This window comes from Ictidomys tridecemlineatus, chromosome 2, assembly GCF_052094955.1.
Source record: "Ictidomys tridecemlineatus isolate mIctTri1 chromosome 2, mIctTri1.hap1, whole genome shotgun sequence".
Classification (NCBI taxonomy): Eukaryota; Metazoa; Chordata; class Mammalia; order Rodentia; family Sciuridae; genus Ictidomys; species Ictidomys tridecemlineatus.
Genome location: NC_135478.1, coordinates 76,856,737 through 76,872,253, shown reverse-complemented (window position 1 = coordinate 76,872,253; position 15,517 = coordinate 76,856,737). Strand labels below are relative to the sequence as shown.

Below are 15,517 nucleotides of genomic sequence, written 5' to 3'. Positions count from 1 at the left end.
GCAATTGTCCCCAAGGTTCAAGGCCCATTCTCCTCATTATTTCTCAGACATCCCTTTCCTGTGGGATTATAACCAGCTGATGGGCTTGGAGCAGGCCCCGGGCATTACAGCCCATAACCAGCCCAGTCACCTATCAAGTACTTACTGTCACTGTTCCCACTTTGGGGATGAGGAAACCGAGGCTCATCATGGTGACATAAGCTCCTTCCCCAGAGATTCCCCCGGAATCCCTTCCAGGTGGATGGCATTACCATCACCCCTTTACAGAGGAAGATACAGAGGTTCAGAGGAGTGCTGCGCCTCGCTCAAGGTCATAGAGCTTGCAAGGCCACAGGCTCAGAGAGGGCGAGTGATCAGCCAGAGGTCACACAGCTAAAAACTGAAACAGCCAACGGAACACCAATAAACAAAACTACCCGTTACTGGGTGTTGACAGTTTACCAAGCACCAGCGCCAGGGCCCGGGGTGGAGGGGGGAGGAGGAGGAGCAGCGGCGGTGGCGGCGGCAGCAGCAACAGCCGCAGCCTCAAATACTCTGCCATTTATGGAGCGCTTCCTCCTTGCCAGGCGCTTCGGCCCTTGGCGTAATCATCTCGGTTAATTCTCCCCACCACCCTGCGACGTGGGTCTCGAGCCCATTTTGCAGACGGGGAAACTGAGGCGGGAGGCTGCGGGCGTCCCGGGCTGCCCCGGGCGGGAGGCCGGTGGCACTCAAGGAGTTAACGCGACAGCGCGGTGGCTCCGTGCGAGCAGCGAGCAGCGGAGCGCCGGGCTGGGGCGCGCGGCTGGCGGCGGCGCGGGGCCGGGCGCGGAGTCCCGGGAGCCGGGGAGCCGAGCGGAGGAGCCCGCGAGCCGCAGGCCGGCGGCCGGAGGGAGCCCCGAGGCCAGGCGCGCGGGCGTCCCCGGGCGGGTCCCGAGCGGGGCCTCGGCGGCGAGGGGCACCCGCAGTGCCACCCGCCCAGGCTCGGGCTCGCGGATCGCGGCTCCGCTCCCTCCGCTGCCGCCCGCCTCCCCGGCTCGCCGGCTGGCGTCGCCACCGCCTCCCGATCGCCGGCCACCGCTGTCGCCGCGGCTGCCATCCGGGGCGCGCGTCTCCCACCGGCGCGCGGGGGGCGCCCCTGACAGCAGAGCCCGAGCCACAGCCGCGGGGCCGAGGCTGGGCTCCCGGGAGGCAGCGACTGCGGCGGCTGGAGGCTGGGAAGGCGCCCCCCGAAACCCGCGCCCAGCGGACCCCGAGGCGCGCAGAGACCCCGGCGCCGGCCGAGCTCCGCGGGCAGAGTTTGCAAGTGGCGGCGACTCCCCAGGTAAGGACCGCGGCCCTGGACCTGGTCCCAGCCTCCCGGAGGCAGCGCAGCTGCGTGGGAAGGAGGCCACCGCGGCTGGGCTTCCGGGGCTGGCCGCCTCCCCGCGCCCACCGCTGGGTCCGAAAGGAACACACGGCGGTGACAGCCCAGCTCTGGGTGAATGACAAACTTTCCTCCGGTGGAGGATGGGATCCGGTGGCTCCTTCAGGAGGTCCCTTCTCTGGTCATCCTTCTGGTCCCCAAAGCGTGCGCTCAAGGGCTGCTGGAGTGGGGCTGGGCCAGGAGACAGCAGGGTCCTCGTTGGTGGGGTTTGTGAACCCCCCGCCTTGGGCAGCTCCGAGTCCCCGGGGAAGGGACCTGGAAGGGACCGAGTTGTATTTACGAGTTGACTCTCTGAGGTGCTGGGGGGGGGGGACGCTGGGGAATGAGAGTCCCTTCATCAGGAACCAGCAGGCGGGCCACCAGGCAGTGGGTTTTGTGCATAGTGTTTGCAGACTTGCTTCTGTGCATTCTGAGGTGTGGATGGAGAGAGAGAGAGAGAGAGAGAGAGAGAGAGAGAGAGAGAGAGAGGAGAGACTGGAGCCTGGGGGTGGGGAGAAGGGCCCATTCCCTTAGCACGCCTCTGTCCAAGCCCCAGCAGCCCAAGTGTCAAGGCAAGAGCCTACACACCTCCCTGGCAAAGCCACCCGGAGGGCTGGAGGTGACCACCTGGTCCCCACAGCTCCAAAAGGGCTTCTCTTTAGGTGAGAAAGGGGGGGGGGGAGCAGGGAGATTCCAGGGCTGCTCAATGGGCCATTCAGGCTGCAGCCTGGGGAGGTGCGACTTTGTAGCAAAGGTTCTGGAAGAGCCCAGGGGATCGGCTCCTTGGCACACCCAGCCCCAGCTCTGGTGGGGGGGCAGACCCCCCAGTCCAGCTCCAGGCCCCTGGACACTCAGCTGAGCCCTGCCTATAGCTAGAGTTTGGCCAGATTATTTTTCCTCCCCGTGAAGAGCATGCTCCAAAGAGGCCACCTGGACCCCAAGGATCCTTTGGGAGCTGTCCCTGTGGCCACAGCCCCCTAGAGGACATTGCTTTCCTTGCTGGGCCCCAGCCTGAGGCTGAGGTCATCTTGATATTCTGGCCTGCAGCTGATGTACCTGTGAAGCACGGATTGGACACTCTGGTGGTCCAAACCCCAAGTCAGAGATATTCCCTGTCCCTGTAATTGTCCCCTGCTGGGGCTGAGTAGCTGCCTCTGGGGAGTGGCATTGCTGTGTGTTTGTCAATTCTTGGGACACAGTGGGATTCCGAGAAACTCCTGCCCTTATTGGGATTCTGACCTGGGGACAGGATAGAAGCCTTTTCCCCTGGCTGCCAAAACCCAGGAATCCCACTGAGGCATCAGAGGCCTGGGCTTGGTACATTGGGAAAAGCCCCAGCTCCGGATTAGGTGGTTAATTTGCTGTGTAACTTTGGGAAACTCACTAGACCTCTCTGGTTTCTAGCTGCTGCTGCTTGGTTTCATGTATCTTCAGAGGTCCCCATCCAGATACTCTATGGCCCTCAGCAATGTCACAGATGAGATTTTCAGAATCCAGGAGTTGATGGGACTTGGTGTTTAAGAGACCCTGGACAGATCACACCCAAGTTTGACAGACGCTCCCCTCTCCAAGTGTCAGCCTCCCCACTGTAAGATGGCGTGTTTGTGGTCCTGCTTTGGAAGGGTGCCAGGAGCACCCAGACAGAGCGGGTGCATCAGAGCTGCTGGCTCTGGTCTTGACGTTGCTAGCAACCCCACCGTGTGGTCTGGGGCATTGCACGTGGGCCTCTGGGTGCTGTGTCCCCAGGGAGGGTGACTGTGTCCCACCCAAGCACCAGGTGATGCTCGGTTGGGGGCAGGGTCCTGGCTCTCCAGTCACCTGATACCTGCAGTCCCCGCCCCCTCCTTGCTTCCTCGTGAAGGACCAGCTGCTCCTGGTGGGGAGCCTGGGCGCCAGGAGGGCCCTGTGCACCCAGCTGCTGGTCGTCATGACGACGGGAAGTGGAGGTAAGCGTCTCCATGGCTTCAGCTTGGCAGCTGTCTAGGGACCCCGAGCAGAGAAGTTCAGTCTGGGTCCGGCATCCAGGGAGATGCCCAGAGGGTCGGGGACGCGGTGCGCTGACCAGTCTTGCTTCTTTCTGGCTGGTCCTGAGCTTGGGGGCAGCCTGGGCTCCTGGGGGAGACCGTGGCGGGGAGGACAGACCCCATGGGCCTGGTGGGGCTGCCGTGGGGAGAGGGGTGCCCTGGGAACCCGCGGGAGCGGCCCCTCTGCGCGGCCTCCGTCTGTGCCCGGGCTCAGGGCTGAGGCCATGGGCAGTGTGCTCTCCTGGGGGAGCAGGGCGTGTGTGCGTGTGCACGTGCGCGTGAAGGCGTGCAGACGCGTGTGCTCTCAGGCAGGACCGTGTGCTCTTGCTCTCGGGAGGGTGACTGGGAGTACTGAAGCGTGTGTGCACGGGTGTGAGGAGCATCGATCCAAGTGTGTGCCAGGTGTCTGCCGGATGCACATGTGTGGGTTCAAGCATGTGCGAGCGTGCTAGAGAACGGGCACCGGCGGGAGTGGGCGCAACTCTGTGTGCACACTTGTGAGGGGGTCAGTTGTTGTAACTGCATTTTGTGTGTGTGTGTGTGTGAGTGAGCAAGCAGGCATGCACCCACAGAGGTACACCCCTGTGCGGGAAGCGTGTGTGGAAACACCTGTGTTGGAGAAGCAGGGTGTATCTGCTCTAACCCTGCACCCAGAGGGGGACATGCTGTCCCCATGTGAACAGGTGGGCGTGTGGGTGTTTGCAAGCACCTGCATGAGTGGGAGTGTACACACGTGCAATTTGTGCTGTGCACTTCTGCACATATGCCTCCGTGTGTTTCCCAGGTACCTTTGTGCGTATCTGTGTGTGCAGGTGAGTGCACTTGTCTGTGTGTGCGGTGTCCCGCGAGCGTCTCTAGGCATGTGGGTGGGTTTCTGAGCATGTGCACCGGAGCGTCAGAGTGTGATTGTGTCTGCGTGAGTGCGCGTGTGTGTGTTGCAGTGCACATGTTTCTGTTTCTCTTTGTGTACATATTCCTCAGTGCACACCCGTGTGCAGCTTTGCACACTTGGTTGAAACTCTACGTGTGTGCTTCGGAGTGTTGGTGTCTGGGTGTGCTGGCTGCGGGGCACACAGTGCCTGTCACGCCTCCCGGTGTGCGTGTGTGCACTTCTGGGTGTTTGCTTGGCTGCATGGCAGCGTGACTTTGGCACATCCCGTGTGTGCATCTGTGCGCTTCCCAGCACGCACATCTCCGAGGTGCGTCTGAATGTCTGCGGGGCCCTAAGTGGCCAGGGGGGTGTCACCTGTGCGCTCTCAAACAGCCCCAGCCCTGAGCCCGCAGGGTCCTCTGCTGGGCCGGGCACCTTCTCAGTGCTGACTCGGCGATTGATGCCAGCTCTGAGCCGTGTTGGCACCGTGCTCCAGAGCCCTGGGCTGTCCCCGGGCCCTGCCTGACTCTGCGCCCAGCCCCAGCCTCCTCACCCGCAGCCTCCACTGCCCCAGCCCCAGCCTCCTCACCCGCAGCCTCCACCTAGGACAGCTGCTGGACAGACTTGCAGATGTGCAAAGCGCAGGTAGATTCTAGGTCTGAAGCGGGGCGGCCGAGGCCCCAGAGCTGAGCTCCCGCCAGCAGTCTCCTAATTAGGAGCAACTTGTTTTCCTTAAATAAACAAATCAAGTGAGGAAAGAAATTGCCTGAGATTAATGGCTCCCCTAGCAGGTCCAGATGTTGGGAGATGGAAACGGGGTGGGCGTGCGAGAGGCTTTGGTCCCGGGGACTAGGGGACTAAAGTACTGGGTGCTCAGGATCCTTGGAGATCCCCGGGAGCCCATGAGGCAGGGGCCATGTTCAAGGTCAGGCCGTGGGTGGCTGCTGGCCCCGGTTCCTCCCTCCCTCATGGGTGCCTGGGTTGCGGGAACTCTCTCGGCTTCTCACTCCACCGGTGACATGTTTATGCTTTTGGTCCCTCACTTGGGTTCCACCCTGGGAGTAGCATTGCCACTCGATGAGGTACATGTCACCATGTGCCCTGTCCTTAGGGAGTCCCGCCTTGCTTGCTCCCCATCCCGGCCGAAGCAATGATGTCAGCAACACCAGGTCCACACGACATGTGGGTGACTTTATATGCAATGATCGATCACCCAGAGAAACGCGTGAGATGGTTTCTGCTAAGATCTGTGCATCTCAGAGAGGTGAAGCCATTGAACCGGGTCACGCAGCCCAGAAGGGGTCTTCTGGGGATTTGCACATGGAGCACCTGGTGTCAGAGGCCACGGTTGGCCGTCACATGATGCCACCTCCCCAATGCCAGCAGGGGTGACGGACATCACTGATGTCATAGCACACAGTTGGCATTTTCCTCTGAGCCCATCTGGAGGTTGGGCTGAAAGAAACGAATCAGGCCACGGAAGTGGGAAGAGTCTGTTTCAGTATGGGGAGCTTCGCCCACCCACCCATCCTCCCACCTGCCATGATCCATCCATTCAATCCATCCATCCACCCATCTCTCCACCAGTCCACCCACCCACCCATCCACCCATTCATCCATCCACCCATCCACCCATCCACCCATCCATCCATCCACCCATTCATCTACCCTTCCATCCATCCATCAATCCACCATCTGTCTATCCATTCATCCATTCATCCATCTACCCACCCATCTATCCACCCATCCACCCTTCCATCCATCTATCCATCCATCCACCAATCCACCATATGTCTACCCACTCATCCATTCATCCATCTACCTACTCATCTATCCACTTATCCACCCACCCACCCATCTGTCCATCCGTCCATCTGTCCATCCATCCGCTCACATTCACTCAGCATCGTATGGGCTGACATCAGTGTTTCCTCAGAATCTTCTAAGTGTCCTCTTCTGTGCTGGGCACTGACCATCCCGGGATGATACTCCCGGCTCCGTCTTGCTGAGCGCGTGGTCTGGAGAGGGAGCAGCAGAGTCTGAGCTCGGGAGATGCCTTAGACAGGCCCCGTCCCCCTCCCTGGGTGGTGGACGTTGGCCAAGTCCTTTGCCCAGTGCCCCGCCTGTTAGAAGCTACAAAACCTGCAGCCCTCCTCCTCCTCCCCTTCCTCCTGCTCCTTATTAGGGAGGAGACAGTCCCCTCTCAGGAGCTTGTGTCCACCGTGTGGGACAGGGAATCGCTGGCCTCGGTGACAGCCCCGGGAAACAGTGCGGCCCTATCTAGTAGGCAGGGCAAAGGGCAAGAAATGGGGCCTGTGTAAGACAGGCCAAAGTGCCCAGTAAGTCAGTGACATCTAATACCCGGAAGAGGACGGCGCTCCTGGGGTCATTCAGGAAAGGCGGGTTCTCTGTGTTAGAGAAATCCAGCTTCAGATGGCAGCCGCTGCCCAGGACGGTGGCTCACTCTGGCCCCGGTATCCTCCACGGCGCATTGGGGATGGAGACATTGGGCCACAGCTGAGGTAAAAGCTCCTTCTTGTGTGTGCGTGGCAGAAGGAACAGCACCGTGACGTCCTGCTGTGACACTGGCTTCGGTCCTCTGTGTCTCCCATGGCGCTGGGCACATGCAGAAAGCTGGAGAGGACCCTCTGGGAAGTGAGGTCCCCACACTGGATGTTGGGCCCCCACCAAGATCCAGCAGCACCCCCAGGACAGAGTGCAGGATGGAGTGGGGTGTGCCACCTGCACAGATGCCCCCTCCTCCCTGTGGGCACTCATGTCCACACAGGGGCCACCTGGTTAGCTCTGGTCCTGCAGGAGAGGTGGCTAAGAGCCTATCTTGGGGACCGAAGGGGCTCATTTTCTCAGTTTTGATGGGCCGTAGGCTCTCAGCAGAGAGCAAGAACAGGAAAGGTGCCCGGGCCGTGCCATAGGGCAGTTCTGAGGCACCCCACAGGGTCCTGTTCCGGCTTTCCACCTCCCCAGGGGCCGGGCTGTGACTGGTCTGCTCTGCGCCTCGGCTTCCTGCTGTGGAAAACCAGGAGTGTGACGATCAGACCTGCCGGGAAGGCTGTGTGACAAATGACCAGAGTGGACAGGGCCAGGGATACCCTGCAGCTGCTCCAACCCCTGTGTCTAGGTCTGAACTTGAGCAGGGCAGTGGGGACCCCGGGGACAGCTGGTCAACCCTGCAGCCCCCTGGGCATTGTGAAGGTAGGGCTGGTGGGACATCCTGCAGAGCTGGTGACAGAGTTTGGACCCCAACCTGGGTCTTCTATATCCTGGCCCACAGCTGACCCTGGGCCCCAGAGATTTCCTGCTACTTTCTCATAGGAGGTATGAGCTTCCTCTTGCTGCTGTAACAAGTGACCCCAATGTGGGGTCTTGAGCAGTACAGACCTGTCCTCTTGGGTTCTGAAGTTCAGAAGTCTAGAAAGGCTGTGTCGGGGCGTGAGGGGCCACCATCCTGCCCTTTCTCACAGCTGGTGCTCCCGCATCATCTGCTCAGCCCCGACCCTCCCATGTCCTCCGGGTGGGTCTCTGGCTCTGCACTCCTGCCTCCCTCTAGGAGGACCTGCGCCACCCCAAGGCCCTGAACCAGTCCCGCCTTCCAAGTCCCCTCACCAGGTACGGCCACGCAGCCCTGCTGGCTGGGACTGACCATGAACAAGGGACTGGGAGCCAGCACCCGGCGTAGGTGAGCAGCCTCCTGCAGATCACAGAGGCCATGAGCACAGTCCCCCAGGGCCACCAAGGGCTCTGCCAGGGTCCTCTCCATCCAGCAGCCTTCCACCATCTGACCTGACAGTGCTGAAGGCTCCCCCTGTCTGTGCCCCTTTCTCGTGGCCTCCCCTCCCCATGGTGACTGTCCCAGGTCACCCAGGTACGATGAGCCACCTGTCCCCTGCTGGGCCCTGGGGGACAGAGGTGCTTGCTGTGAGCGGGGCTCTGGTGGTGGCTTCCTCCGTCACTCATGGTGGAAGGGTCCGTTATCCCTGTGCTCGGTTCAGAGAGCCCAGCTGTGCCCCAGCCGAGCTCCGTCCCCGGGGCCAAAGCGCCAAACGCGACGCTCACGCATGCGCACAGTGTGACCTGCGGCATGGTGTGACCCCTGACGCCCTGGTCCCCTCCACACAGAATGGGACAGGTGTGATAGGTTAGGGTGGGATGGGGGTGTCGTGATGCGCACACGCCGCTGGGGACAGTAGGACATATTCTCTATATAAGTGCATGTACATGTTCCAGTATGTGCTCATCTAAAGGGCCGGGATCCTAATCAGAAAGGAAGGGGACGGGCACCCGCCACAGGCCCCTGACCCTTGGCGTCCCGCCAAGTGAATCCAACCAGACACACAAGGTCACCGCGGACGACCCCACTGGGGTGAGGCGCCAGCAGGGACCGCGGGGTGGGAGCTGGGGTCTGGGGTCCCACAGGACGCATCTCCGTTGGGGAGGAGCAGGCTCTGGAGAGGAGGTGGTGACGGCCGCACAGTGTGGGAAGGTCGAAAGCCACTGACTGCGCTCTTAAGGGTGGCCAAGGTCGAGAATCTTAGGTGCATTTTACCAGAAGCAAAATAAGTCGGCAAAACCAAGATGCAGGAGGCGGAGCTGGGCCTGGACCCAGGGGGACCCAGGGGGGACCCTGGAGGAGCCTGCCCCCCCCCAGCACCACGTCCTCCTAAAGGCGGAGCAATCTAAGACCCTAGGGAGAGTGGGCGGGGCCTCAGGCTCAGCAAGGCCCAGGGTGGTGTGGGCCCACCCATAGGGCTGGGAGTCGGAATCTCAGAGCCTTTCAAAGGCAGGGGTCCCCGAGAAGGGGGAAATGAGCTGGGAACTAAAGGATTTGTGAGTAAAGAAGGAGAAGAAGGATGTGAAGAGTATGCCCTAAAATGAAAGAGCACATACAAAGGCCCTGGGGTCAGTAAGAGAGTGCCGGCCAGCCCGCCCCCAGGCCAGGTCGGGCCCATTGAAATCCATCGGGGAGCAGGGAGCCCTGGGGAGCTCAGCCTTCCCTGGGAGAGGCAGCTCCGGGAGAGAGCCCACAAATGAGTTTTTTGATTTGTCGTCAATTGCTAAAATGCCCTGCCTTGCCTCCACTGTTACCTGACAGCCTGTGGTTGTTTTGACTTTTATTGGAGATTTTTTTTATTATTATTAAAGGAGTTATGTTTAAAAAAAAATCTGTGTTTTGATAAGCTAGAATTAAAAATGGCATTGGGGAAATGCCAGCACCCAGGGCTCTGGGTTTTCTCCTGATGGCCTCGGAGCTGATTTAAATAATAATGACAGGTTTCATTGCCCCCACCCTGGCTGCCCCATAGCACCACAGGGCGGGGACCAGCTGCTTGGAGACCCCCACTCCCAGAGGCCAGATGTCTAACCCAACAGATGGGGCTGGGGGCAGCTGGGGGGTGAAGCTGGGGGCTGGGGGAGGGCAGGTCCTGCTCAATGCAAACTATCAACTCACCATCCTATGGCTGTGGCGCCTCCAAGTCCTCGTGCACCATGGCAGTGAAGGCAGTCTTCTCCTTTATGGGGATTCTTTCAGATATAAGTGACAGAAGCCCAGTTTCCAGATCATTACTTTCTTTTGTGCTCAGACAGGAAAGGGGATGTATTGGCTTAGGGTCCAGCTTCAGGCTTGGCTGGATCCAGGAGCTTGACAATGCCGTAGATCTCTCCTCTTTCTTCCTCCCTCTCTCTCTCTCTTTCTCCCACCCCCCCTTCCCTCTCTCTCACGGTGAACCTTGGACCAGGCTGAGGAAGCCATGCTCCAAAAAGGCACAGGACGGCTCATTCTAGTTCCCAAAAGCTCAAAAGGTGGGGACCTCAGAGAGGACCCAGGAAGGACCCTGAGAGCCAGGAGGGGACACTGCGGGTGGGGGAGAGGCGGGTCTTGACTGGAGGAACCCCGGTGGCGGGGACATGGGTCTGCCTCGTCTGCCTCGGGCAAATCTGCTTTGTTTTTCTGTTGTCCTGTGTAAGTGGGTCACGGTTCTCACTAGGAAAATGTCCCTGTGTCTCCAGGTGGTCACCTCTGGGGACCCCATCTGGACCATCCGTGCTGCTGCCTTGTGACAGAGACACATCCTCTGCTGTCCTGTGCAATCCGGGTCCTTTCCGAGCTGACGGCCACACCGCCCGCTGTGCCCTGTCCCCTGCCCGGGGAAGCCCCGGGGGCCGCAGTGGCTGTGTGGTCAGAACCCTGAGCTGCTCTGTTTGGGCCCCGAGGACAGGCAGCTCTTGTGTAGACTGTGATAAAGCTGGGGACAGATGGCCCCAGAGAGACCCCAAGACACAGGAAAAGAAAGAAAGATTCAGAACCCGGGAGGCAGCAGGCTTGGCTGGATCCAGGCCCTGGATGTGCAGGCACCGAGGACAGGCGGGGGTCAGGTGACGGGCTGGGTTGGGCTGGAGTGAGGACATGCCCCGAGGCCCAGGAGAGCAGGTCCAGAGCGCCCCTGGGCTGGTCACCTGGTTGTCCTCCAGGGTCTCTGGGTGGACCAGGGGGGGGGGACGGGGGGGGCAGGTCTGGGCTGTGCCCTTGAACCTGGCGGGGCCACAGAGCTTGACCTTGAAGCTCGGGTGGGGCTGGGTTCCAGGGGTCCCTGAAGCTCCGTCCAGCCCCTCAGAACCCACTGGGGACGTCCTTCTCTGCCCCCCTCCTCCGCCCCCCTCCTCCGTCCCAGAGAAACCTTTCTCCACCTGAGTGTCCTTGGGGCCGAGGGGACCTGAGTCTCTCCTGGCCAGGCTCTGCCCAACCCTGGGGGTCCCTAGAGCAACCAGCCAGTGTGGACCTGCCGGCCTCGGCCCCTGGCCCTGGGACATGCATCCGCCCCGAGGACCCCGGAGGGTGGGCCAGACCCCACTCGGGGAGGACCCAGGTGGGAACGGCTGGTCAGAGGGAGTTCCCTGGTGGTCACCACGGGAGCCTTGGCGCCTGCTCCGGGCCCTGCTGGTGACAGTGGATAAATAGGGCCACCCTGACTCCTGGTGACCATGGCCACCGGCTGCTTTGTCTTCTCTGGGGCTCAAATTCCTCTCTCCCATGACAGAGGGTCAGAGTTGAGTGACCGAGGGGAGGAGCGCTAATGCAGCTCCACCCTGGTCTTTGAAAACCAGATTCAGAGTCTTTTTTCTTTGGCCTGGGCTGGGAGTTCCACTTGGGGCCTCACACAGGCTAGGTGACCGCTCTACCACTGAGCCACGTCCCCAGCCCTGTTTATTTTATTTTATTTTTTTACTCTGAGATAGGACCTCACAAAGTTGTCCAGCCTCTCCTCAGACTTGCAATCCTCCTGCCTCAGTCTCTCCGGTTACATGGATTACAGGTGTGCTTCCCTGTCCCCAAACTATTGGGCTGTGACTACACACCAGGCCCTGTGTTTCATGTAGATGGATCGTGTCATCAGAGCCTCTAACAGTGTCTTAAGGGGGTTATTAGCCTGTGTTTACAAATGGGATCTCTGAGGATCAGAGAGGTGGAATGAGTTGCCCACAGTCACACAGCCAGGAGCGGGGAATGGGGGGTCTGAGGCTGACTTCCAGGTGAGGTTATGGGGCACAACCGGCCTTCCACCCGCTCCTTGGGCCCGAGTGCCTCCTGCAGGCTGACACCACCCAGGACCAGGGCTGCACCTCCCACCTGCCAGACTGGAGGCCCACACTGTCACCTTTGAGACAGCCCTGTGTCACCTCCCAGGAGCTCCCTCCGACCAGGTCTCCCTGATGGCCTGTGGTCAAGCTCTGACCTGCCATCTGCTGCGGGTGTCCCACCCCGTGCCCTGTGGGCATGCAGGGCTGCGGGGTGGGGGTCCCCTGGCGACCGAGGAGCCGCATCCCCGTCTGTACCCACCAGATGCTAGCGAAACCTCCTCCCTCGACTGGCACCACAAAAATGTCCTTGGACGTTGACAGTCGTCCCCCTGGGACATCAGAACCACTGGTGTGGGCAGCCCTTACACCTACTCCAGGATGGGCGAATGGCCACCTCTCGCGGCCTCAGGGCCTCTGTCAGCTGGAGAGGGAGGAGGACGTCCTGGGGTGGGACAGCCCCCTCCTGGCTCCGACTCCAGGCCATGGGGACGTGTGGGTGACTCTCACAATGAGGGCACTTAGCAGGTCTCTCTTCCCCGGGGACATCCAGGGAAACTAGAAGAGAAAGATCAGAAATGAAAACCCAGTGAAAGTCCCCGCTGGGTGGGGTGGGGGCGCCACCTGGGCGCAGGAGCCCCAGACGGCTCTGATGTCACAGATAGGTTAGACGGTGCCCCTGCCGGGCTCGGTTTCCCTGTTGGTGGGCTGATAGGGGACGGTGGCCAAGCAAGGACAAAGTTAGAGCCCCACGGACCCCCAGGCGGGCCTCCAATGGGAGCAGGGCAGGGTCACAGCCAGGAGAACAAGGGCTCTCTGTGCGCCCAGGCGGGGGACCTGGGTGTCGGCTCCCGCGGGCTCCAGGCAGGCGCTGGACACAATCAGAAGTCCATGATGTGGCCAGAGAAATATGGGGTTGGGCAGACGCCGGTGCTGTGGCTTTGAGCCCTGCACAAAGCGTTTTTATGATCGGCCACCACTGGGACCCTGATCAGTTCCAGGTCTTGGTGCCAGAGAACCAGCCAGGCCCATCCCCGAAGCCCGAGGGGGGGCCGGGGTCTGCCTCCTTGGAGACTCAAGAGAGCCCCTGGGAAGGGCTGTGAACCCGAATGCCTTTGGGGACCGGGCAGGTGACACGGGCAGGCTTGTGCAGACGGGGACCCCACACCACCTCCCCAGGGCCAGAGGCGCCGAGGGTGGGTGTTTACAGACCCCCAGTCACTGAGTGTTGGAGATGAATTCAAGTTCAACAATATGATAAGAGCTGTCCCCGGCTCTCGGCAGCCCAAGGCCCACAAGCCCACCCACCCGGCAACCCCTGGCCAAGGGCTCTGGGCAGACTTGGCCTCCCTTCCTGGCTCTTGACCGTGGGCAGGTGGCTTAATCTGTCCTCGGCACGTCTGCACCAAGTGCGGCATCTGTCAGGATCCTGGCTCACTCCAACAGTGGGGAAATCGCAAGGGATGGTACCGCACCCCACAGTTAGCAAGGCTGGGTCCACGTTCCCACTCCCAGGCCTAGGCAAGGCTTGGTCCCTTGCCCAAACCTACCTGCCGAGTCTCATGTTCTGGGAACTGGGACGTGAACACACTTGGGGGACATTATTCTGCCCACTATGAAGAGGTTCTGCCCCACATGAAGCTTCCCAGAGGGAAATAATCTTCCCCGTGTGGTATTCAAGAGTCCCCAAATCCTCCAGGCGTGGTGGCTCACGTGTGTAATCCCAGAGGCTCAGGAGGCTGAGGCAGGAGGATCTCCAGTTCAAAGCCAGCCTCAGCCACTCAGTGAGACCCTGACTCTAAATAAAATGCCAAATAGGGCTGGGGGTGGGGCTCGGTGGCCGAGTGCCCCTGAGGACTCCCTTCAGTGCTGTGTGGCTGGTTCTTTAAATGGATTCTAAATCGACTCAGCTTGGTCCCAAGGGATGACCCCTGTGAAATCGAGTTTCACTTACAACGTGTCTAACCGTCCCCACTAAAAATGACTGCACAACCCTTGACACGGTAAAGACAGCGTGTCTGCGTGTCACCCAGAAGGACCGCGGGGATCGCGGTGGCACGCGCCTACCACACCGCAGAGAACTCTGGGCAGCCGCGTGAGTCGTGACCGTAGGCAGGTGGCTTAATCTGTCCTTGGCATGTTTGCATCAAGTGTGGCATCTGAGAGCCACTCGGGGGAGGCAGAGTTTGCTTTGGCTCGTGGTGACAGAGGTCCCATATGTCGTGGGCCCACTCCAGTGTCAGGGCCAAGGCCAGGTCCTCCTCATGGCGGAGGGCAGGGCTGAAGAAATCTGGACGGCCAGTGCTGGCCAGGAGGCAGAGGGCGGGGAGAAAGGGGACACAGGATGACGCACCCCTGCAGGGCACCCAGGGACCCACGCCCTCCAGCCACGCCCGGAGTGAGCACCCAGCCGTCCATCCAGACCAGGAGGGGCTGATCAGGTCCCGCGTCCACAGCCCCCTCATCCCACTTCTGGGTCCCCCTGCGGAGCAGGGGCGCCCTCAGCGGCCCTCGGATCCAAACCTGGACAGCCACAGGGAAAGCTCCCGGTGTGTTCAAAGACAGCCGATCGCGTGGGTGGTAAATAAGCCTCCGCTCCAAGGCCCTCTGTGCACTGGGACTGTCACGAGCCAGCCATGTCACCTCGGGGGTCCTGAGAACAGTGAAGAGACCCGTGTCCTGGTCCTGAGTCGGCTCTGTGGTCTCAGCCAAGTCCCACTACCCTCCGGGGCCTCAATTTTCTCGTCTCTGTGATGGGGACAATTCCTGCTACAGGGTTTGGCTCTCAGCCCACAGGTGGGTGAGTGGTGAGGGACAAGGACCCAACTCAGGCAGATCTGACAAGCTGGGTTCCCTCGGGCTGTGCTGGCTCCACCGCACCACAGAACCAGCAATGATTCTGGTGCTTACCTGGCACCATGTGCACACAGGAGGAGGGGCACGCAGGAGGAGACTCCTAGCCACACGCCAGTCCTAAAATAAGGGCTTTGTGTGTTCTCTGGTTGTTGGATGGCAGATTGATTGACAGCGTGATTTGCATATGGCACCGTGGTTTGCATGCTGATTGCCTGGCACAGAGCGGGCCATAGATATTAACAATGAGCCAGGCGGGTGGCCACACCTGCAATCCCAGAGACTCGGGAGGCTGAGGCAGGAGGATGGTGAGTTCAAAGCCAGCCTCAGCAAAAGCGAGGCACTAAGCAACTCAGTGAGACCCTGTCCCTAAATCAAATACAGAATAGGGCTGGGGATGGGGCTCAGGGGTCGAGTGCACCTGGTTCAATCCCTGTTACCAAAATATGTGTGCGTGTGTGTGTGTGTGTGTGTGTGTGTTAACAATGATGAATACTATTACCATCAGCAGCCCACTTCCCTCACTGTTGGGGAAGATGGAGATAAACCGTGAAGATCCCCAGCTTCTCCCAGGCCGTTCAGGAGGCTCGGGGACCCTGTGTGAGGTGGCACATTGATTTTTCTGAAATCTACGTTGACACACCCCAATGGTGCCCTCACCCACACACCAACAAGCCACCTGCCGCCGCCCAAATACATGCCCAGGCAATATTTTGAACGTGTCTGGAGATGCGAACTCGATGCTCTCCAAAAGTAGAAATTTCACGTGCGCTGAAAATAGATTTTTCATTT

The 15,517-nt window shown here is 60.4% G+C and overlaps 1 protein-coding gene across 3 annotated transcripts in view; it reads left to right on the top strand.

Moving 5' to 3' along the window:
* The first annotated feature begins 876 nt into the window (after positions 1-876).
* The window catches only part of Wscd2 (WSC domain containing 2), an 82,341-nt gene continuing 67,700 nt past the window's right edge, over positions 877-15,517 (top strand). The window contains exon 1 of one of the 3 annotated variants that reach the window (XM_078038980.1): positions 877-1,303. The gene's annotated coding sequence lies outside the window, so the exon portion shown is untranslated. Of the gene's footprint in view, positions 1,304-3,149; positions 3,331-15,517 lie in introns of those variants that run through there. The other 2 variants (XM_078038978.1, XM_078038979.1) reach the window with 2 other exon arrangements.